The 24,911-nt window shown below is 29.4% G+C and overlaps 1 protein-coding gene and 1 long non-coding RNA gene across 2 annotated transcripts in view; one reads left to right on the forward strand and one right to left on the reverse strand.

The window, feature by feature from the left end:
* Positions 1-24,911, reverse strand: part of Ms (neuropeptide receptor myosuppressin) — a 193,463-nt gene that overhangs the window by 42,934 nt on the left and 125,618 nt on the right. The window lies entirely within an intron of this gene.
* The window catches only part of LOC142328098 (uncharacterized), a 135,566-nt gene continuing 123,492 nt past the window's right edge, over positions 12,838-24,911 (forward strand). The window contains exon 1 of the long non-coding RNA XR_012757187.1: positions 12,838-12,943. This is a non-coding gene — a long non-coding RNA (uncharacterized LOC142328098). The remainder of the gene's footprint in view (positions 12,944-24,911) is intronic.

Raw genomic sequence — 24,911 nt, forward strand, 5'->3', positions numbered from 1 at the left:
ATACATACAGAGGGTGACATCGTGGGCTGGCTATACTTTTTCGGATTCTAATTGTAAAATTAAACAAAAAAATATCCTTAGGAAAAATGGCAATTTCTCTTTCGTTCTCCCACTATCCGCCATTTTGTTATTTTTACATAAAAATTTATATAGCAAGTTCGGATCGACAAATCACATTAATATTTGGTAAGCGTCTTTGTAATAAAGTTTTAAAATTAGAATAAAATCAGGATTTAAATACCTTTGAAAATTACTAAATGGCGGCAATGTTTATTTTACAATCCATTATATCTCCATAAATATAAGTTTTATCAAAATGTATGTTACGGTGAAATATTAAGCCTTTTATTTTGAACAAAAAGACATTTTATTTTTGAAAATCGTTTAACAAATAGCCGAGTTGTGGCAGAAAATTCATGTTGTAATTTTGTGTCTGTTTTCATGTCCTGCATTTTACGTTCAATTCGATTAAATATTAATTGTTTTTATTTATTGTTAATTCTAGTATTGTAAATTAGCAACAAATTAAGTAATAATTTTCTCACAATAAAATTTAATATTTCATAATAATAAAACAATTGATATTAATTTTTCACTTATGAAAAATTTTACACAGCGACTATTACTGCTGGATCATGTTAACAATATAAAGATTAAGCTTGTTTCAACAGGAATAGTGTTTAAAACTACTACAACCAACGTATCTGAAGCGACGAGAATCCTCATGGTACCTTCCAAAGTAGCCATCAACAAAGATTTTCCCAGAAAATATGGGCAAATATTTTTAATGAATATATTTTGAGTCCTGTCATTCTAACAAATCATTTAAATGGAAAAAATTATCTTGCTCGTTTGACTGAAAAATATTCCACATTTTTTCGAAGACCTACCTCTACAACTAAGAAGAAATATGTGGTTTCACCACGGTGGAGCTCCAGCACATTTCAGTCAATCGGTATCAGATTTCCTGCATGAAACTTTTCATGAAAAATGGATAGGCCGCGAGGGCTAGTGCCCTGGCCTCCTCGATCACCTGACTTAAACCCTCTTGACTTCTACGTGTGGGGCCATTTGAAACGTAATGTTATTTAATTCCAAAACTCAACATTAAGGATCTTTAACAAAGGATCCAAAACGGATTTCAAGAAATTAGGAATACTCCCGGAATTTTTGAATTGTTAAGACAATCTCTCAGAAAAAGACTGGAAACGTGTATTTTCTAATGGTGGACACTTTGAACATCTCATAACTTTTAACAATTGTTAACTATTTATTATAAAAAAAAGTGTACCTAATGTTCTACAACAATTAACGTAATATTATCACAGGTAGTTTTATTATTTTAATTATTAGGTCTATTATTGTGAGAAAATTAATACTTAATTTGATACTAATTTACAATACTAAACCTAAAAATAAATAAAAAGAATTAATATTTAATCGAATTGAACGTAAAGTGGTGGACATGAAAACAGACACAAAATTACATCAATCAATTTTCTGCCATAACTCGGCTATTTGTTAACCGATTTAAAAAAATAAAATGTCACTTTATTCAAAATAAAAGGTTTTATATTTTAGCCAAAATATACATTTTAATAAAACTTATATTTATGGAGGTATAACGGATTGAAAAATAAAGATGGCCGACATTTTATAATTTATGAAGATGTTAAATTCCAGATTTTTTCTAATTTTAAAACTTTTTTATAAAGACCCTGAACAAATATCAATGTGATTCCTCAATCCGAACTTGAGATGTAAAGTTTTATATAAAAATAACAAAATGGTGGAGAAGGGGAGAATTACCAATTTTCCTAAGGATTTTTTTAGTTTACTTTTACAAGTACAATCCGAAAAAGTATAGCTAACCCACCATTTTAGAAAAACTCTGTATATGTAAATAATTTAGCGACAAGACCCAACAAGAAAGGTTTGTGGTTAAAGGAGTTTTGGTCCATCATTTTCGAAGTGAAGTATGCTCATTTAGCAGACTTTATTAATACATATTTATAGCTTATGATAATCCCGGTAATGTAAGGATTCCAACACGGGGTCATACATCTAAATTGGTTCAACCGTTCAGTTTTTACGATGGAACAATCATATGTACATCCTAAATACATTACATACCCTTTTGGGCAGTCGAGTAAAAATAAGTTTTATCTAATCACAGCGTAGACTTATTAGACGAATCACTGCATTTCTTACGTTGATTGGTTAGTTAGTTCTACCAATCAGTACGCTACTTCTCGTGTCCTGATATTAGGTTTACCAGTAGAAGTTCTCCATTATACCGTTAAAGTGCGCAATAATTCCAAAGTGTGTAAAATCTCTACATTCTTAGTACAGATCTTACAATTATGAACTTTAACTCAAAACTCATCCTCGAACCCACTAGAAAGAAAGGATATAGAATAAGATAAAGTAATGAGAAGGGAACAATCTAGAAGAAAGATTACAAAATGAGACTTAAAGTGTTATTTCAAGGTCCTCTCCAAGTAGTAATAGGCATAAATCCGGATAATTTCACTGGAAATCAAAGTGGTTTTCCTCTAGATTCTAAAATTTCAAAGAAGAATGGGCTATCCTTAAAGAAAATTCTCACCCATTTCCTGAATTGTTTATGGGTGAAGTAGTTAATTGAATGTCAGTTAATAAACCCGACACGAAGGTAGCAAAAATTCATTTCTCGAGAAAAAACTTTGATTTTTATGAGTGGTACGGTTTAAATAATGGTTAATTTAAAAGAAAAAATAAAGATACAACCACGACGTTGGTAGTGAACTGAACGGTCCAAAAAACGGGCTAGCGGGGAAATGAATCGGACATTAAGTAACAATGTATGTAACGTTAATTAAAAAAGATTTACAAGAATACTGACTATTGATTTTGAGGATCAACTGAGGAAAACAGGATTTGCAGCCCTCCTTCAACGCGTCCTCTTTCAATTAAAAAAAAAGAAATGGCTTTTATGTTGTTTCGGTTCCCCTAACTAGATTGTTTTTATAAATTTTTACGAACTTCAATAATTCTTGTTCTATCTACTGCGACATAATTAATAAAAATATAAATAAATAATTTCAATTAAATTACACACAACAAGTAGGCTCTACGAATTTGTCATGACGCTGTTCAAACTAGGACTGAGAATTGTTTTGGGTTCACCTTAAAAATCAACTTCAAAAGGATCGGTACGAGCGGTTCAAAAACTGTTCGTTCGGCGCTACGCGAATTTGGTTTACGAATGTTTCATTACAGGTTCGGCTAGCAAGTCTATAAGTATCTTTTAATTTTTGTACTGGATATATCTTAGAGATCTCTGTAATGCTGTTGTTTGTTTATATACCTGATAGCGAATAATGAATGATCAGTCAGTTTCTGACCGATGATTGTTTAGTAACTTTGATCCATTAAGATGCAACTTCTAAATATTATTCTTTTATTTATTTTTTATTATTATAATAATATTTTTCTTTAGCGTGTGAAAAATGTCAAGCTTCACCGGAATTCAAATAAATTAGTTAATTAATACAAAATTTTATTAGATATACATTTATAATTGGATGCAAGTAAACATTTTTTTATATTAAAAAAAAAAAACAACGTAAAATTAAATCTTAGTTTTATTTAATTTCTGTTTTTTAATTAAAAAGTGAAATTAAATGGTTTCCGACTTTCATTCTTTATTACAAATATGTACATTTTTTTTCAAAAGAAGATATTGCATACAATCAGATTTATTTTAATTTTTTATATTATATTATAACAGAATTCTTTAAACATTTTAATTAAGTCTGGAATAAATATATTTCGGGTATACCGGTTTAAAGGAATTGATGTAAACTTTATGTTAATTAAATTTATTTATCGTTGGGGTACAACACTTCCTGTTTTCTTGTTAAAGAAAGTTTCAAAATGTATTAATTTTAGAGTTAGCTAATATTGTTCACGGAAATTGTTAAGTTATAACCTACGGGTAAAGGATATTTGCTTTGGAAATCGATAACATTATTGATATTGGATAATTTTTTTTATATCAGTTGTGTAATTGTAACATTTAGAAATACGTATAATACTAAATAATATTTTTAATATTTATTTATAATAATTTCACTTATATTTATATTTATTTTACTTGATTCTATTTTTTTTTCAATTTTAATTTACATTATAGTAAATATAATTTAAATATTAATGACTTATCGTGGATGCAACTACAAACAAAATTTAAATGCTTTAAAATCTTTATACCAATGGAAAATTTAAGTTTAGTTTTATTTTTGTTTTTAAATTGCTGGGCTTAATATAAAAAGTAAAAAAACAATAATAATAAAACAACTTAAATCCGATTGAGTAATCTTGATTGATTGTACGCTTTGTTGGACATTAGACCGGCACTGAAATCTGAGTGTAATATTTTTTAAATGTACGTAACATTGAAAACTCGATTTGATTTGACCTATTTAATAATTAAAACTCTATCTACTTTAAAAAAAATAAAATACTAAAATAATCCTGTCTTTAGATTTTGTAATAAAATTATATTTTATAAAACAAGATTGTATTTTTTATTACATTTTATTAAATTAAACCTCTAAAGATAAATCTTACGTATTTAAGATTAATTTAAAAATTTTTATACATCTTAAATATAATATATTTTTAATATATCTTAAATATTTTATTACATATATGTATTTTTTAGAAAAAAGCATTCATCTTAAAATAAATGTTTTAATCTTCGAATTCTATTTTAATCTTGGCAAGTCTGAATTTTTAAAAATATTTTATTGACGTAAAGTACGTAATATATATTGTTTTTAATTTTTAATTTTTTTTTTATGAATACCGAAGTTTTTAATGTAAAAGTTTTAACGTGAATAAGGTTTAAAGAAAAGAGCGAGGATTTGAATACTTTTTTTTTAAATTTATGTAAGCTTAATTATAATATAATTAATTCCTTATTTTTTATCTTATGTTCTTATTTTTTATATTCATAAAAGTATATTACATTAAAAATAATTGCATTTTTAATATGGGAAAGGTATTTATTATAATCTTATCTAATATTTTTTTTTTTTAAACCAAATTTAACTTTTAACTTTCAATTTAAACTTTTTTTAAAGGATTATTTTAAAATTATTTCATAGGATTACCACATAAAATCAAGCTACACTATAAAGATGCGCTATATTAGTTAACAATTTACTTCAGATTTATAACAGCGGTTGAAGAACTTCACGTATATGTACGCGAACGTGCAAACACATACTCTTACATAGACATGCACTAATATTCACACTTGCATTCCTGTTCTTTAAGCAAACTTAATTGGGTGGATAAGCATAACAGAGAAGATAAGCTTAAATCCTTAGTAAATTTAGGGTGAATCATCGAATTTCAGTTAACCCATAATTTAATCTTCTTTTACAGGTTAAGTTTTTAATTTGGCTTTTGAAAAATAAATATTGTGATTTTTATTAATAATAAATAACCATACATAAATAACTATACATTTTTTTTAATAAGAGCTATGAAAATATGTTTAATTTTTAAAAAAAATTCCTGTTCTTAATAATTTTTTACGTATAATTCATGATCAAAATTTAATTAATTAAAAACAAAAAATTAAAGAATGTGAATATAATTTTCCAGATGTTTGATTGTTTTGGATAATATTTTGTTTTCGTTAATTTTTGTTGTCTCTTTTCCAAACAAAAAATAGCAACAGCTTTTGTTTTGTGTACATTAAAAAACTGCGCGCTTCTCATTTCTAGCGGTGTGGTGTTGGGGTGTTATGTAGGCGAACATACGAAGCTGCACGTGAGGCTACGAAGGAGAGAGATCACTGTCGCTCCCGCATTGCCGACCCAGGCGTGCTAGTGTAAGGAATTTTTTTTCTTACTCATCGTGTGTATGGAACGTTCCTTGTTCGTTCTCTTTTCTAGTTTAGTCGGTGGAAGGTATATGAAAGTGGTTTAGTTGTTTTTTCAGTAGCTATCAGAAGATGGCAGAAAGAAGAAAGGGCTCTTTGATTTCCAAATCTGTCCAAAAATACGCTGGAAGGGTGAAAGAGAAGGGAATTAGTAAAAACTAATTATGTATTTGTTTTTGTGTACATAGAAATTTAAATTAAGCACCGTTGAACTGTAGTTTTTTTATGCGGACATTTTATTAATTTATTATGTAATAATTCTAAAAAAATATTACATGTATTGACATTTTATTATTTATTCTGTTAATCCAAATACGGTTTTTAAGCACATTGTATATTTATGGTTATACGAGAGTCGTTCAATAACTGAAGAGAAAAGAGACTGCAGATGAAAAATGATTATTTGTTCAAAGAGAATGAGACTGTGCTTTAATATAATCCTCGACTGCATTTAGGGAATTGTCTTATCTTTCTCTGAGATTTCTGATGGCAGTAGAAAAGTATTGTTTACCTTTACGACTGAACTTTTCTTATTCCGCATTCTTGATCTGCTTATAATTACCGAAGCTGATGCTACAGGATCAAACAAAAAAAAATCTGATAGTACTTGATCGGGACTGTAAAGTAGATTTGTCAACATCTCTCGACCCGATTTTTGAGTAGTTTCTTACATTTTTTTGAGCGATATGGGGGCGAAAATTAATTATGCAGAAAAATTACGCCTTTTGAGATAAAACTGGGACGTTACTTTCTTACTGCAGAATTAACTTTATTTTTAGCATTTACGCACTGCTGATTCTATATTGTTCTTCCAAATAAGTGCAGTAAATTGAGCCTTTAAATTCCCAAAACTCAGAATCAACTTTACCGGCTGACGCATAGTAGCTTTCGAAACATTTCCTGGCAGGTAAATTCGGATTTTTCTTTTTAGTACTCTGACGTTTGGATTCCGGCTCAAAATGATCAATCCAAGTTATATTACGAGTTACTTTGCAGTCTAAAAAAGAATAGCCGTTGACAAATGTTCTTCCGCTAAATCTGTTGTTTAAATTCCGTACAAATATAAATTCGGATGTCTTCATAATTTTGTGTGGACTGTCTCGGAATCCATCTCAAACACATTTTACGGTAATTCGGCTTATCACGGGTAATGAAATGGTACTGCCAATACTCGCGCTATAAATTTCAATAGTTTTCCAAACTGTTATTCGTCTGTCCTTGCGAATAAAATCATTACTGCTCTCTTGCAAAGCGTCAAACGGAACTTCCACCTGTCTTTCACTACGATGAAAATCGGCGATATTTGTTCTGTATCATTTAAACTATTGGCACACTTGATAGACTTTTTACTGTACTATTTTAACTTCCGCGTGTGAATTTTGTGCGCTTTTATACCTTTAGAAAATAAAAGTTTTATCATAACACGCTGTTATTTTAAACGGAGCCGACATTTTAAAATAAACAGAAAAGGTTATACCAATGGAAATACTTTTCGAACAGCTGATATTTTCTACGTCTGAGGAGCAAATTTCAACTTCAGATAGTTTAAGTTTATTAAATATTTTTTTCCGCTTTCGCCGTTCATTTCTTTAATTATTAAATTATGGATAAATTCATCACAAATTTTTGTCGTTTCGAACAGCTGATATTTTCTACGTCTGAGGAGCAAATTTCAACTTCAGATAGTTTAAGTTTATTAAATATTTTTTTTCCGCTTTCGCCATTCATTTCTTTAATTATTAAATTATGGATAAATTCATCACAAATTTTTGTCGTTTCTGTGAGCCGTGATAAATTTTCTATTTAATACGCTTAAGCGAAATGCGGAGAATCGATATAACTATTTTACTATTACGTCCTAGTATTTTCGTTAATTAATTTTTACACTTTAAGTAACTGATGTCAGTAATATTTTTAAAATGTACGTCTGCCTTTGCTCAGATAAATACTTATAAACATTGATCTATAATCAAGGAAAAGTTATATTTTGAGGTGTAATTGGACTTATTCATTTAATAGAAATATATGACCGTATGTTTTAAAAATAATAAATAATTATTAGTAAATTTAAAGTAAAAGCTATGCTAGAGTTATTGAAATAGACTGATAAATATGAAAAAATTGGTTATAAAAAAAAAATTAAAACTAAGTGGCTATTTCGGCTATAAAAAAATTCATCATCAATAGAAACTCATGAAGTTGTATGTAAAAAAGCTTACAACACAGTTTTTAGGACTTTCCTGTCACGCGGATTTTATTTTTATAATAAATATACCGTATTTAATTCGCGAGGGTGTGGCGGTACTAGCAGCGAAGGTCGGCAGTAACTAAGCTAATGTAATCTTGCAACTTATATAGAACAAATTTTGCTTGTACGGTCGGCAGACTGGTGTAGTCGCGTGGCTTAACGTACTACGTACCGAATCAACTGGGTGATCGAGTTCGAGACCCAGCCAAACCGATTTACTTTTTTACACTTTAAATATTATTCTTTTATTTAATTCTATCGCTCACCTGTGACATCAAAACATAACTGTAATTTAGAGGAATTTATTGATGGGGTAGCGAGTTTGCAAAAAAAAATTTCTTTCAAATATTGATATTTTTGTAATTGTTAACAAATGTGCCTAAGAAAAATATGACTTTAATTAGGCAAAATCTGGATATAATGAGGGTGATCTAGCTCTACAGCCTCACCTCCTTTATCTTTTAAGTTAAAAATTTAATGGCATCAATGCTCTCCATACATAGAAGTAATCTGACCAAGTTTGGTCAAAATCGGCCCATTAGTTCTGGAGATGTAAAGTGATTTAGATGCCAACACCGAACACACTTGCATACGAACATTGATATCCGGAAAATTTCCATCCGGTTTTTTGGGTTCTGTAGATGTCAAAACGTGAAAATCCGGTGAAAACCGCATATGCCTAAATTGAACCGATCACAATACTTTTCCTTCTACAGCTGTAGCTCTGTTACAGCGCTGTCTAGACGGGAAAGTAAAAAATTAGTTTATAAAATTTAAATAAAAAACCTGAATAAATAAATAAAAATGTAGAAAAAGTAATAAATATGAATCAATAAATATATACGTATTTGTTAAACCGTTAAGTTTACATTTAAAAAATAAACAAGAGTAAAAACAATTGTTGTCGTTCAGGCAATCCCAGTCAATAATAATATAAAAACTATTTTTAAAATACGCTGTTATTTAACTAAGGCAAAGATTGCAAAAAAGTACCGAAATTTCACTATTTGGAAATTATTGAATTAAAGTATAAATTGTTTGGAAAAATTCTCAGATATAAATATATTTAAAGATGCAGTAAAGAAAGAAAAATAATTTCACTTTCATATTAAATAAAGGATAAATTTTTATAATGAACTCTTTGATTAAATTCAAATTACATTTTATATTGATAACGATGGTCTATAAATCTATTTTCTATTTACGGTAGTGAATGTAATTTTTGTGAACGTTTATTTATGACATCTCTCAGCTACATTTAATTATAATAATGCATGTAAAATGAATTTATTAACAAAATTATTTTACATTTATTAACCAGAATAACAAAATCCTTCATTGTATTACATTATATTTACAATCATATGATTGCTAATTTGCTATGAAACAACGAAGGGCACCCCTCGATTTTATTTAATCTGAATTATATTGATGTAGTAAAATGAATAACCGATTCAAAAACATTTGTGCATAAATCTGATAGCAGGAATTCACTGACACTAGTTGACTGCTGTCCATTTATAACCTATCTTCACATTATAGGCTACTCATTTTCTTGCGTAGCAGAAAGCACTGTTGACTGGGACTCTGCGTCGAAGTCTTTTATACGCTTTTCCGGTTGTTTGAATTTCTTCTATTTGCAAATAACAAATTATCAATGAAAATAGATTTTTTTTTTAATAAAAATAGAATGAAAATATAATTTTTCATTATCAGACTGTATTGTCATCGACAATAAGCATTTGCGCAAAATTTTAGTCTTCTATCTGATCTGGAAATATGTTAAATATTGCTGAAAAAATTCTGAACATCATGTGCAAAACAGTGCACAACTTAATTAAAAGCGTATAATAAAATTGGCTTAAACATATTTAACATATGATTGCGGGGAACAGGACACCGCGGAACATGTGGTGCTCTCCTACCCAAGATAGCGAGATTTAGAAGTCGGACTGGTGGAGCACGGAGTAGTGGATGCGAGTAATATAATAAGAGTAATGCTTAGAATCAAAAATAAGTTGGATAAAGTATTGACAGTGATCTCCACCAAGTTACGTGAAAAAGCGCATGAGGAGAGAATTCGACAGAATATGGATCAACGGGTGAACCAAGGCACGAAGTCCGAAGACGAATGATCGTAGGGCCAGTCACTGGGGGTGGACGCCGGAGGCTTCCCGGGGTCACCTTCCGTCAATCGCCCCCAGGGGCCACCAAGGGGTCGTAGAAGAGAGTACGGGTTATCATGAGGGGCGGGAAGGTGGTGTGGCGACTGGAAGTCACTAGGCGGGTATCTTCCCCTACTGGGTTGGGATGATCACGAGGAGACTCAGTACATGCCATAGGAATTAGTTCTGGCTCCTACGTGACTGGAAGGGGATATTTTTTTTAACGGGTGAGAGCCCCGGACAGTTGTCAGAGCGGGCATGGGGGCGGCTGGCAGAACTTTTCCTCTCCCTACAGAAAAAAAAAAAACAGAAAAATATATCTAACCACTGAAAACGCCAGTCAAGATTGGTTACCACAATCCAGTTGAGTTTTCAGTGGTTTGGATATTTTTAAACTCATTTCAAACTTTTGAATGGGGTTATCTATAACGATAAAATGTATTTTTTATTATTTACTTTTACCGTAGACTGGAATAAAATGTTCAGCATTTAAAAAAAATTAGGGTTCAAATACAGAGATAGAAGAACAATTGCTAACATGTACAGGAACCAAACAGCAACAGTAACAATTGAAGAACATAAGAAAGAAGCCGTAATAAGAAAGGGAGTCCGACAAGGATGTTCCCTATTTCCGTTACTTTTTAATTTTTTCATGGAACTAGCAGTTAATGATGTTAAAGAACAATTTAGATTCGGAGTAACAGTACAAGGTGAAAAGATAAAGATGCTACGATTTGCTGATGATATAGTAATTCTAGCCGACAGTAAAAAGAATTTAGAAGAAACAATGAATGGCATAGATGAAGTCCTACGCAAAAACTATCGCATGAAAATAAACACGTACAAAACAAAAGTAATGAAATGTATTAGAAATAACAAAGATGGACCAATGAATGTGAAAATAGGAGGAGAAAAGATTATGGAGGTAGAAGAATTTTGTTATTTGAAAAGTAGAATTACTATAGATGGACGAAGCAGGAGCGATATAAAATGCCGAATAGCACAAGCTAAACGAGCCTTCAGTAAGAAATATAATTTGTTTACATCAAAAATTAATTTAAATGTCAGGAAAAGATTTTTGAAAGTGTATGTTTGGAGTGTCGCTTTATATGGAAGTGAAACTTGGACGATCGGAGTATCTGAGAAGAAAAGATTAGACGCTTTTGAAATGTGGTGCTATAGGAGAATGTTAAAAATCAGATGGGTGGATAAAGTGACAAATGAAGAGGTATTGCGGCAAATAGATGAAGAAAGAAGCATTTGGAAAAATATAGTTAAAAGAAGAGACAGACTTACAGGCCACATACTAAGGCATCCTGGAATAGTCGCTTTAATATTGGAGGGACAGGTAGAAGGAAAAAATTATGCAGGCAGGCAACGTTTGGAATATGTAAAACAAATTGTTAAGGATGTAGGATGTAGGGGGTATAACGAAATGAAACGACTAGCACTAGATAGGGAATCTTGGAGAGCTGCATCAAACCAGTCAAATGACTGAAGACAAAAACAAAAAAAACTTTTATTTTATTAACACTGTTAGAAATAATTTCCTCTGCTTCTTAAGCATTATTATTATTTTTTTTTAATATTTATTATGTTTTATGCATTAAAAAAAAACTAATTATTTAATTAATTTGTACGTTCTTGTACGAAGTAAAGGAGGTATTGTGATCGCAAAAAATTCCAGTTTTCAGATTTCAAAGGAAATATTCATTTTGACCCATCCCTGAATCCATTTCGACTAGTTTCGGCGTGACGTCTGTGCGTACATATGTATCTCGCATAACTCAAAAACTTTTAGCCGTAGAATGTTGAAATTTTGGATTTAGAACTGCTGTAACATCTAGTTGTGCACCAAAAGTGTCCAAAACGCCCAAAATAAAAAATGAAAAAAAAAATGGATATTGTACTTTTTCTTAACTGCACTAATCAGCAGCCCTCATTTAGAGTTTTCAACGATTTATCATAAGTGGTATCGTACTTTATTTCATTCATTGGTTCCAGAGTTATAGCCAAATAAAATTTTAATTAATGAAATATTCGAATCGGCATATCGATTCGAATTCATTTCCTTTCTTTAACTTTTTTTAAATTTAAATATAATGATTTATTAATAATTATTAACTACTGATTGAAAAAAAAAATGTATATGTAATTTAATAGCCGTACAAGGAAGACATGTGATATCCACATCAGCTTTTTTTTTAAGTGAAAAATTCTTTAGGCGCGCGGCGCACTCTTGGATGGACATTTAAAAGTCTGATACATCAGGGCTGTGACGTTCACTCGAGTGAACCGAACTTAGCCGAACGCGGGAGTACACTGTGCTGGGTAGTCAGTAGTTTGATCTGTCATGCTCTGAGGTGAAATTGCTCATTCGGATAAATTCGGTGGAGACGAGGTTGTACGAGCAACAAGGAGTCTGTTGTACGTGCCTTCTGTGCTTGGGGCTGTGTTTCATTTTACATTAAATAAATACAGATATACTAGTTGTTCGGTGCACGTATAATACTAACCTATCTGTTTACAATTAGTTCATCGTTGTTCTAATACTGAAAGATGTTATTGAAGAGTAATTCAGTCACTGTGTATGTAAGTAAATTTATGTGTTTCTCATATAGCCTACATGTATCGTGTGTGATTGTATGATATTTTTAAACATGCTTTTCATTACCACTACGCACATAGCTAATTTCGTGCACTCCTTACATTATATATATATATATATATATATATATAATGTGCACTCTTTACATATATATAATGTAAAGAGTGCACGAAATTAGCTATATATATATATATACACACATATATTATTCAAGTAACTACTATATCTACTGTCTTTCAATTTAATTCTTAGATTATGATAATACTGAAGAAAATATTGATTTACAAATTCAACCATAACGCCATTTAACGCCATTTTGTAAGTCCATACCTTGTTAGATCTAATGTATTATAAGAATGAAAGTAAGTAATCTTATCTATATTCATTTGTAATTATGCATTACATAATTACAAATATTAATATTAATACATAAATATTAATTTATGTATTGTTCCTGATTAATGTAATCCAAGTAATGTCGCCCATAATATTGAGAGCAGTAATATAATTTATATATATATTCAAAATGATCACGACGCCATAAGCTTTCATTCGGTCGTGCGGTGTTACGGACAGACAATTATTTTTCTTAATAAATATTGATGATGATTATTTAAAAATTTAACTAACCGTCTTGTTTTGTATTATAATTAATTGATTTTTTTCCGAGTTTGATTTAATAAAAAATAAGTGATTTTTTATTGTGTTATTGTTTAATGAGTGTCATGAAAAACATGAAAATTTGTGTGTATATTCATTTTTTTCAGTTTTTTACTTTTATGCAAATTTACTTTTTTTTTTAAATAATTTTTTCTTTTTTTAATTTAAGATAATCATAGCTATTATTAAATAGGTTTAATGTACCGGGTATATAATTTAATAAAAGGAGAAAATAAATTATTTTTATTGAAATTTAAATAATCCGTTCCTAGAATTTTCTAAAAGATTTAATTCCTATCTAACCATTTCCTAATTACAATATTTATAATTACATGTGTTACAAAAAACGTGTTATGTGTTACAAAAAACGTGACATTAATTTATTTTTTAATTCGTTTTCTAATTTTACCTTTTATAAATTAAATGTTCCATTTAAACTTTAAATGATCGAAAGTATTTCATTTGATTTTTATATTACATGTAGTCTAAATAATTCAATAGATTTTTTTTTAATTTTTCAGCCTATTTGTTTGTGAGTAAACGTCAAGATAATATAAAACTGTATACGGCTAATTTTTAATAAAAATATTTAAATTCATAATTTTTTTTTGATTTCTTGAAAAAGAACGGTTTTTTAACTTCGACAAAATTTGTACGTTATTCTTTTGCTTACAGTTTTGTTTTTCTTATATTAATCATTACTTCAGTAGTAATTTCTGTGGCGGAGTGGTAGCGCCTCGGCCTTTCATCCGGAAGTCCCGGGTTCGAATCCCGGTTGGACATGGCATTTTTCATACGCTATAAAATTTCCATTTCATATTTCCATGTAAAAGATTCCAGCTTATATGGTGAATTAATTAATAAAAAAAATGTGTATTACCTATTTATGAAAGTTATTTTACGCCAAACATAAAATAGTGTATTTTCGATCCCATCAGTATGTCTTTAACCCCAGATTTCTTAAAAAAAATACTTAAAAAATTGTTCTGGGATCTATTTTTTTTTTTCATTTTTTCATGCTAAATTTCATATAAAACCACAAAATTTACTACTTAATTTTTGTCCCGAGAATTACAGTCTGATTTAATTTTACCGTTTATGCAGAAATCAGGTCGAAATTTTTCACCAGCTAACACACGCTAAGTAGGGTACTTACGTATTAACGCCACCGCAGCTACAGCTTTATTTAAAAGCAAATAGTCAATCGGATTTCGGTGGAAAATGAACAGTCTCTAATAATTTTAATAAATGTTTATTTATATTTATTTATTTTATAAATACAATTTAACCAAACTTAACCTACGCTCGCTTCGCTCGCTAATCTTGACTAATTAACACCGTAATTTTTTGAGTATTTATTTAATAAATTCAGTAATTATTGCAATTATTTATTATTTAAATAATCAAAACACTCCTGTTAATTAGTCAAGGTTAGCGCCAAGTAAATGGGCCAAGTTAAACTCGGCCCATTTTCCACCGAAATCCAACTGACTACTTTGAATTTAAATAAAGCTGTAGCTGCGGTGGCGTTAATACGTAAGTACTCCTTTCGAACCTATATTTATGTGAACATTTATTATTATTTATTATTTTTTTATTTATTATTTATTTTCATATGTACAACGTTTACTGAAAGTTTGCTACGTTCTTCTAGAATCACTCTGTATAAAGCTATTTTAAAGTAATACATATTTTAAAAGTAATTTTTTAATTAAAAAACGATTACATAGTTTTTTAATTAAAAATTATGGAAATAAAGATCCAATCCGTTATTATATAGATATTTGGGGGCTTTTTTTCTTTTTTTGATAGATCATAGTAAAATTTTACTTCCTTATACGAAGTAAAGCAAGTATTGTGATCGTAAAAAATTTCGGTTTTCAAATTTCAACGGAAATATTTAAAAAATCCAAAATATTACGTTTTTGAACTTTTTCTTAGCTGCAGTAATAAGCCCTTATTGAGAGCTTTTCAAATATATAAGTGATACTTATTTTCATTGGTTCCTGAGTTATAGCCAAGTGGTTTATGTAATGAAATATTTGGATCTTATAAGGGAAGATCGATTCGAATCCGACTTCATCTCCTTTTTTTAATTTTTTTTTTTTAATTTAAATATATTGATTTATTAATAATTATTAACCTAAAAATATTGTAAAAACAAATTTACAATAAATAATAATTCAATAAAAAAAATATTTAAAAAATTCATAAATTAATGAAATAAAATTTTATTACTTTTCATTTAAAAAATAACTATGTAATTTAATAGGCGTACAAGGAAGTCATGTAGTGTCCACATCAGTTTTAAAAAAAATATTTTTATGATTTATATAAAGGTTGACTGCAGAAGTAATGTAGTTTTCTTTTGCTGTCAAATTGTTCGCTATTATTCCTCATTTCTCAGAACGGGAAAACATTTTATTTTTAATTTTCCGTAGTAAACCTGGCATAGAAAGTTTGTTATACTTGAGAAAGGTTATAAAATTTTTGAAAATGATTTGTAATTACGGTACTTTGGTTGTGATATCTAACATATATGTCAAGAAAACCGAAATTCGGGTGAGATTAATCTCTACAATTTCACCTTATCCTGCTTAATCAAGGATAAAACTGTAACATCATTGTTGTTCTAAGAGGAAACAACTCTTAACTGGTGACGACTGTGTATATTTGTAGATACATCTTTGTGTTTCAGTTTTAAGATATGTCGGTAATTATATACAATTAGGTACTTATTTTCAACTTTGATGAAGTTTGGAATATATCTTATTCAGATTCTAAGTTATTCGTTACAATTGAAATTATTTGTCGGAAACGCCTTTCACTCGAGTGACGTCTCTCTTAATTTAACAGTATCGTCACCAAACAGTTCTTAATTCAGCACTGTACAATTGTAACGTACATTATTTTCGGACTTAATAATTGGTTATTGCATACAATTATTGATTCAGCCTAACGATCGGTCAATTTATTAATTTAGTTTAATTAGACAAGGTTAGTGAGGGAAACGAGCGTGTTATTATGTTGATATCGTACGAAGTTCAGTACAAGGAATCCTCCGGGAATTACCGTTCGGGTATTACTTCAGAGGATGAATGAGGATGATGTGTATGAGTGTAAATAAAGTGTAGTCTTGTACAGGTTCAGGTCGACCATTTCTGAGATGTGTGGTTAATGGAAACCCAACCACCAAAGAACACCGGTATCCACGATCTAGTATTCAAATTCGTATAAAAGTAACTGCCTTTATTAGGACATGAACGCTGGAACTCTCATCATCCAAAATCAGCTGATTTCGGAAGACGCGTTCACCACTAGACCAACCCGGTGGTTCAGATAGTTAGTTACCTAATTAACATAACGTTAACCTTGACCTAAATCTAACTAAACTCAATTGAATTTCACTTAAACCAAATTATTTACTGCGTAAATAATGTACTGCAATTAACCTAAAATAACCTAACTTTCACCTAAGCGTAACCTAACTTAAATAGTCTTAAGTGAATTTAATCTCATTCTTAACTTAATTAACAAACTTAACAGAATTATTAATTAGAAAATAATGTATACTACACTTGTTCAGTGCTGAATTAGACATTTTTTTGCGGGATTTTGTACTGTCGAGGGACGTAATTCCGGTGAAAGGCGTTAACGACGAATAATTTCAGTTGTAAATAATAACTCTGAACCTAAATAAGGTATATTTCAAATTTTATTAAAGTCAGAAGTATAATTGTATATAATTCCTGCAAAATTTAAGTATTCTTTACGTTTTGAAATAGTTTGTTATACATATAGAGATTCCTTTTGTAAGTTAAGGAATTAGGCTCACAAGATATTATTATTATTTTTTTGCTGCAGTATTTAATTTACAATCGGTTCCAATTTACTGGAAACAAAAGTAAATTTTTATAAAAAAAAATAACATGCAGAGAGTGGTAAGATACTAATATAATAAAATACTTATATTTGTTCATTTATTTTAACCGTCTAATTAATAATGAAATTAGAAAATCGATTCATATGAAAATGACTTTCATGTCAAAAAAAAAAATAACGTAAAATTTTCAAAACACAAAAATAAGTAATAAATAAAATTAGAGTTATTACTAGTTGAGATAAATATACGTGTTTATTGTTCTCTTTCCAGTTTTTACATCTTTGTTAACGTTTATTAAAAATATTTTACAGCATTCAAGAGATGTATTCAAAATATTTTTATCATAAATATCATGCAAAACTTTAAATATAAATGTCAAATCTGTTACTTTTTTCTAAGTATTAACATTATTAATAATTTTTTTATTTATTTAAATAATACTTTATCATTAATTTAAATCAGGTTTAAGTAAATCAGCATAGAAAAAGATTTAAGAACTTGAAAATTGTTCAGTAAATTATTTAGCTAATTTGTCATAAAACTTAATTTAGCGCAATGAAAATGACAGTTAAAAACAAAAAAAAAACTTCTTTCATAATGTTAAATGTATCAAAGAAATGCCTGTTAAAAAAAATTGCCTTTAACGAGACGCAGTGTTCAGTTTACTTTTTTTTTTTGTAGACCAAGCTACCTATTGTTAACCATTTATATACTTTTTTATCAGCAAATCTTCTTTTTACAATAAAAAAAATATTCTTATTGTTATTTTTTGCTTTATTTAATGGTTTTTTGTTTCGTAACAGGATGTTAAATTAGTAAACTTTTCGTAGTAGTTTGAAACTAAACAAAAAAGAATTTTTAGTATTTGAAAAAAGAATAAAATAATAATAATAATAATGCAAAAAATATGAGTTATCTTTTAACGTGTGGCTAACATTATGGAAAGCAATCCATTTTTAACTTTATCATCCTTTAAATCAGTTGTTTGAAAACTATCTTTTCTACATCAACTTCCTTCTACCTCTGTAGAGAACTCATACTACAACCGATTTGTAATTGTAAATTTAAATTAAAAAAAAAAAACAGCAGGCACAATTTGTAAAATAATTTACAAATATGGTTAACCAGTAAAATTATTAATATTTTAGATTTTAAATCGGCTAATCCCGGATTCTCGGTTAAAATTCGATATTATTTCACCGGTATTAATTCGGTATTATTAGGGAAATAAAGCAAAAAAAATTGCACATTTCAGTTTTACGAGGTGGGAAGTTGATTTTATGAATTTCGTTTCTGGATTATTATATACCCATTGTAGATAATAGATTTTCTTTAATAAATTTTTTTCTAAAATACCTGTGAAGAAAATAGAAACTGTTTTTTTGCAATATCCCGCACTACCTCAAGAAATTTTGAAAAATAAATTAATATGTTCAATGCCAGAAATATTCGATTTAAATTTGAAGAAAATCTGTTTGGTTAATCCTAAGTTATAAGCCAAAAGAAGTGCGACACAACATACATACGTTTTTTTTTGGTCTAGAACTAGACGAACTAAATGGATCCTAAAACGTAAAGATTTTCAAAAAAACCCGACACCCAATTTTTTGTATGATCATCATAATTGTCCCTTTAATATAGCTATTCTAGCTATATTCAACGGGTAAGTAAAAAGGTATAGAAGATTTTCTCAAAGGCAAGAGACTAACTTAGCTAAAGAATGAAAACGTACGGGTAGAAAAGGATACAAAATGTAAAATAAAATTGTTTTTTAATGCGATCCGTAGATAGTCCAAACGAAATTAAAAAAAAAAAAGTGTCAACATTAAACATGTAAAAAATTAAAATTAAACATTATACAAAATGTTATCTAACCAATCTGTACGTAGATGTTCCTGAAATAAACAAAATATTATGAAAGAAATATTTTAATGTATTATTTATCACGAGAAGGTACACTTCTCGTGAAAAAACGTCTAAAAAGTTATAAAAAACCTTTTAGATTCAACAATTTGACATTGGCAACTAACATTTACAGGAAATTTTTTCTTTCTCATGAGTGTTTTTCTACCGTTATCATTTTGTATTAGAAATGACGGTAGTGAAGTAACAAAGAAAATATTTGGTGGGCTTGTCTTATTTATATATAAAAATTAATGTTACTTTGTTTGTCCCGTATGCGTTTCTATACCATTCATTTGATTGCGATGAAACTTTGGCGAGTTGTGCGGACGCCCGCGAAGGTTTCTGATTAGTTTGGACCCGCTAGGTGGCTCTGGGGTCGAGACATTTTGAAAAATTGTATTTATGGTCCGATTTGGCTTATATTCAGAATATGTGTTACTTACACGGAAAGAAATATTTCTAAAAAAAAAAAAAAAAAAAAAACTGGACCCGCTAGGTAGCGGGTTTAGATATTTAGAAGAATTATATTTATGGACTGATTTGGTTCATATTCAGAATATATATTAGTTACGTGTAAAGAAAAACTTTTTCATAAACTATACCCGCAAGGTGGCGCCGGTGTTGAGATATTTACGAAACAAACAAATATATAAACAGAGTTTCTTCTATATTCATAAAAGGCAATGTTCGTATGTGTGTCCGGTATAGAATGAAAAACTGCTAAACCGATTTATGCGCGGGGAAAAAGGCAAAAGGGAAAACTTGAAAATTGGGAAAAGGAAACTCGGGAAAAAGAGGAAAAAGAAAAAAGGGATAAGGGAAAAAGAAAAGAAGAAAAAAAACGGACAAGAGAAAAATGGAATAAGGAAAAAGGGGTAAAGGGGGAAAGTGGGAAAGAGGAAAAAGAGATAAAGGGAAAAGTAAAAGGTTAAATTTTACTAAGTTCCGTAATGTTCAGTTTTTTAATGTTTAATCAAACTTTTAATTCTGTAAATTTAATTTATATATATATATATATATATATATATATATATATATATATATATATATATACACTCAAATCTAGCAGTAGCGAAGTATGTCGGGTCAGCTAGTTATATTATAAATGTATGATAATATTGTAAAACGACCATTATAGATGGTAATAAATGGTTTAATAATCGTTCAGTAAATATTGATTGATCTGTAACAATTTAGTTATGATTATTTTATGAGAATAACCATAGTAACGCAAGCATCAGTGCAGCTTATAATACGAGTATGTGCTAAAATGTATTAATTAAGATTTGAGGGTTATAATATAATTAGAATTATAAATAAGTTATGATTAATCAATTTTCTTCCTTGTGTATTTTTACTAAATAGTTTTGTGACAATAATCTGTTAATAATAAATGAGAGTACACTTTAATAATATACAAAAAATACCTCAGTTTATTTATAAAAAAAAATTCTATTTATTTATTGGTTTGTAGTGTGAAGTATTATTTCCTACTGTCCATCGGGGTGGTTATAAAATTCTCTGTTATGATAGAGGTACAGCGTTTACTTAATCAGCGAATATAGCTAGAACAACTATATTAAAGGAAAATGAATGGTGATTGTGTTAAAATTGGGGTATCGGGTTATTTGCAAATGTTCAACTTTTAGGATACAACTAATTCATTTAGACTAACTTTTCTCAACCAGGTGTTTGCGGTGATATGAAAGGGGGGGTCTCGAAATTAGCCTACAAATTTACACGTAAACAATAATGGAATCATTTTATAAGGAAAAAAATATATTATAACATTTTATAAGAACATATGTAAAAGAAATGAATTAATGAGGTGGTTGCGTTTGTTTATGATCTAAACGTTTCTCTATACGTGAATCTATGATAGAATCACACAAAAGCAAATTGTTTTCAGTTGATAAAAAACGATCCCTATATTTATTTTTTTAGCCCAACCATAGACGAAAAAACCCTTTTCACATAGGTATGACGTGGCGAAAGAGAATAATATTTTCAATACTTCTGTGACTAAATTTTCATATTTACTTCGACGAGCAAGCCGAAACATATCCAAATTTTCAGATGTGAATCATAGTTGTAACGTTTTATCGACAGAAATTTTGACGGTCGTGAATTCCAACCGGTAACTTAGCAGCCGCAACAATTGTTTCACTACATGGATTCATACTCACCTCTTCGAGAAATCATTTTTACCTTCCGGTATATACTCGGCAAACTGATTTTTTTTGTGTTCGAACATGACGCTATCACAACGTATATTTTGCAAGTAGACCAAATTACAAGGATCACGTACACATTAACTTGGAACCTATAAATCGCTCATGTTTGTATACTTCATACATGCATGTTGATACCAGTCGCTATCAACGCAGCTAAATAGTTTTAACTAGGTTTCATTGGGTTGTGGTTGGTGGATCGCGAAATATTCATTTTATTTATATATATATCTATATGTGTATATATAAAGGGGAAAAAACGGAAAAGTGAAAAATGGGTAAAGGGGAAAAGGGGGAAAATGGGAAAGGAAAAAAGGAAGAAGGGAAAAGTAAAAGGTTAAATTTTGTGAAGTTCCGTAATGTACAGGTTTCATTGGGTTGTGGTTGAGGGATCGCGAAATATTCGTTATATATATATATTTTTGCTTTACGTTTTGGGTGTCGTGGAGTTAAAAAGGTTGAGAATTACTGATCTAGAAAGAAAAAAACATATGTCTGTATGTGCGTACGTATGTTTTTGACCTTATATCTCAAGATTGATAGAACCGATTTTTTTATAATTTGGCTCAAATATTTCGTATATGGGGTATTAATTAAATTAACTTTTTTCGAAATTTGTTAATGGGATGGAAGGATATGACAAAAAACTAATGTTGATTTTCTTCAGGAGCACTTAAGAGAAAACTTTATTAAAGCAAATTTGTTACCTACAATGCATATATATAAGTAATCAAATAAATTTAAAAAAATAATCAACCCCCACCTTTTAAAATTGAAATATATATTTTTTTGTTCTATCTCCCTTCGGTTTAAATATTTTTTGAAAGTTTCTACTTTATATATAGAGGTATGAAGAAATGTTTACAATTTAAAAAAAAATTATAGATCACGAACCTAAAATGTTCACATACCTCATTCAGGACCCGCCTTGTGAGACACTCTTCCTATATCTTACTTCAATTAGACTATACATTCAGATTATTTACTTGATTGAGTCTTTAAACATCAGAAATATTATCCTTATACCAACAAAAGAAGTGTTGTGTTGATCACAACGACAAATTGTTTCTACGACTCAAGTAAATTCAAAGTTCCTTTGGTTTACTTAAAAGTCAAGAAATAGTATCACAAATTTAATAAGCCTCTAATGAAAACATACCCTATATTTCTGTGCTCTGGTCCCTTTTTGAGAGCGAGGTCAATGCCTACATCCTCCCACATCGCAGCTCCGTCACGGAATTCTCAACACATCCACTCTCATCCTAATAGTGAATGCCTCAGCTAATCGGGGCTCGATGCCAAAACTCCTATCTTGGCGGAATAAGCATCCCCTCATTCGGACAACGTTCGACTCTTAGGATTTGGACCGTCGCCTAATATAGAAATATTATATGTGTGAAAAGGTCAAAGCAATTAAATGTTAAGCGTAGGTGGTTGAACTGGTTACTAGGGAGGAGGTCCGTGTTGTCGTTAAGTAACGAACTGTTATTGTATAAGGGTTTCTAAAAGACAATATGGATCTACGGATACAACTTTGGGATATGGCAAGCGATAGCAGTGTAGACATCATCCAAAGGTTCCAGAAAAAAGTGTTGAGGAACATGTCAAAGACCCCATAGTTTGTGAAGAACAAGGAGAACCACGATTATCTAGGGATGCCATCTATTTATGAAGAAATTTACCGGTTAAGCTAGAAATATATACTTATGTTTATTATACATGAAAACCATCTGGCTGTTTAATCTACTGGATAACAGTGAGAACGTAAGACGACTGAAAAGGTGCATGTTTTGGATTTCGAGTAATTTTGTTGTGCGGTAAATATTGTCCTTTTATTTGTTTTGTTGACAATTTAATTGTTGTGTTGAACATTTATCTTTTTTTGCTCTGTTTTATTGTTGATGATTTATGTGTATTTTGTTACGGACTTTATGTGCGCATTGTTAATTATATTTTTATTCGCTGTACTTGTGTTTAATTGTATTATACTTTGTTCAGAATTTTATTACATTGCCTTGGGAGGTATCACTAAATACCTCTCTTTTACCTCATTATTGCTCTTACGATTTACATATAGTTTTGTTATTTGAAAAAATAAAACAAAATAACAAAAAAAATAACATTTCTGTTTTAATTAAAAATATTTTCCAAGATGTATTAAAAATATAAAATGTTTTTAAAAATTTATAATTATAAAAAAAAGTAATATTGTTATAATTATAAAAAAAATATAGTAATTATACAAAGATTAATAATAAAATTATTTGGTTTTTAAATATTTTAGTCTAAATCGATCAGTGGAAGGGGTTATCCAGAATAATCTTCTTTATTTGATTTTTTTTTTTATTAAGTAAATCTTTAATAAACATACTGATATATCGTTCTGAATAAATTATTAAATTTTGGGTGTAAACGTCGTTTCTAATAATATGTTACAATACTGAAAGATTGAACGGAGTGAATTAGAGCTGTATCATGTCCTAGAGTTGTGTCCTGTCCAAATGGGTTTATGTCATGTAATATATACACATATATACCCCTACGTAGTTAGTCAATTCAATTTCATTGATTATGGGGGTGTAAAACTTGAAGATTGATATTCTTGAATCGATTGATTGATTACATAGTATATTCTATGAAAAGATATTCATTGGGTGGCTGGATATATGACCGAATATATCCCTGATCCGTTCAGTAGTTTGAACTTTCAATTCAATAGATTGTATTAACTTTATCCAAAGTTTCATTTATAGTAAATAGTGTGTTTATAATTTATACGGTAGTCTACTTTGCAAAGACGATGATAAAGCTTTTCTATTGTCACTTGAATTGTGTCACCACATAAATTAACTATATAATTGATTAATGCATAATAAATAATTGCCATTGTTTAAAGTTAAATAATGAAAGAATTATCGCCGTGGAATTTTAATATTATACATTAAATTAGGCTGTTTCAAACAATTGTAGATGAACTGTGGGAAATGATTTCTTCCGAAAAACATCGAATAAAGTTCTCAGAAATATTTTATCTCCGAATATGCCTGTTCTCTATTTTTTTACGTAGAAATCACTTAAAGATTGATTGAGTTAGAAATTTTACTCAATATTAAACTGTCATTATTTACAATATATATACGGGGTTATATTTAAGTAAGAAAACAGCTTTATACTGCATATTGGTTTGCTTGGCATTTCTCCCGCCACCAACCAATACAGTCACTTTAAAGCATACGACCAAATGTCTGTGCCACAAACGGCAACTGAGCGCCA

This window comes from Lycorma delicatula, chromosome 7, assembly GCF_047948215.1.
Source record: "Lycorma delicatula isolate Av1 chromosome 7, ASM4794821v1, whole genome shotgun sequence".
Lineage (NCBI taxonomy): Eukaryota > Metazoa > Arthropoda > Insecta > Hemiptera > Fulgoridae > Lycorma > Lycorma delicatula.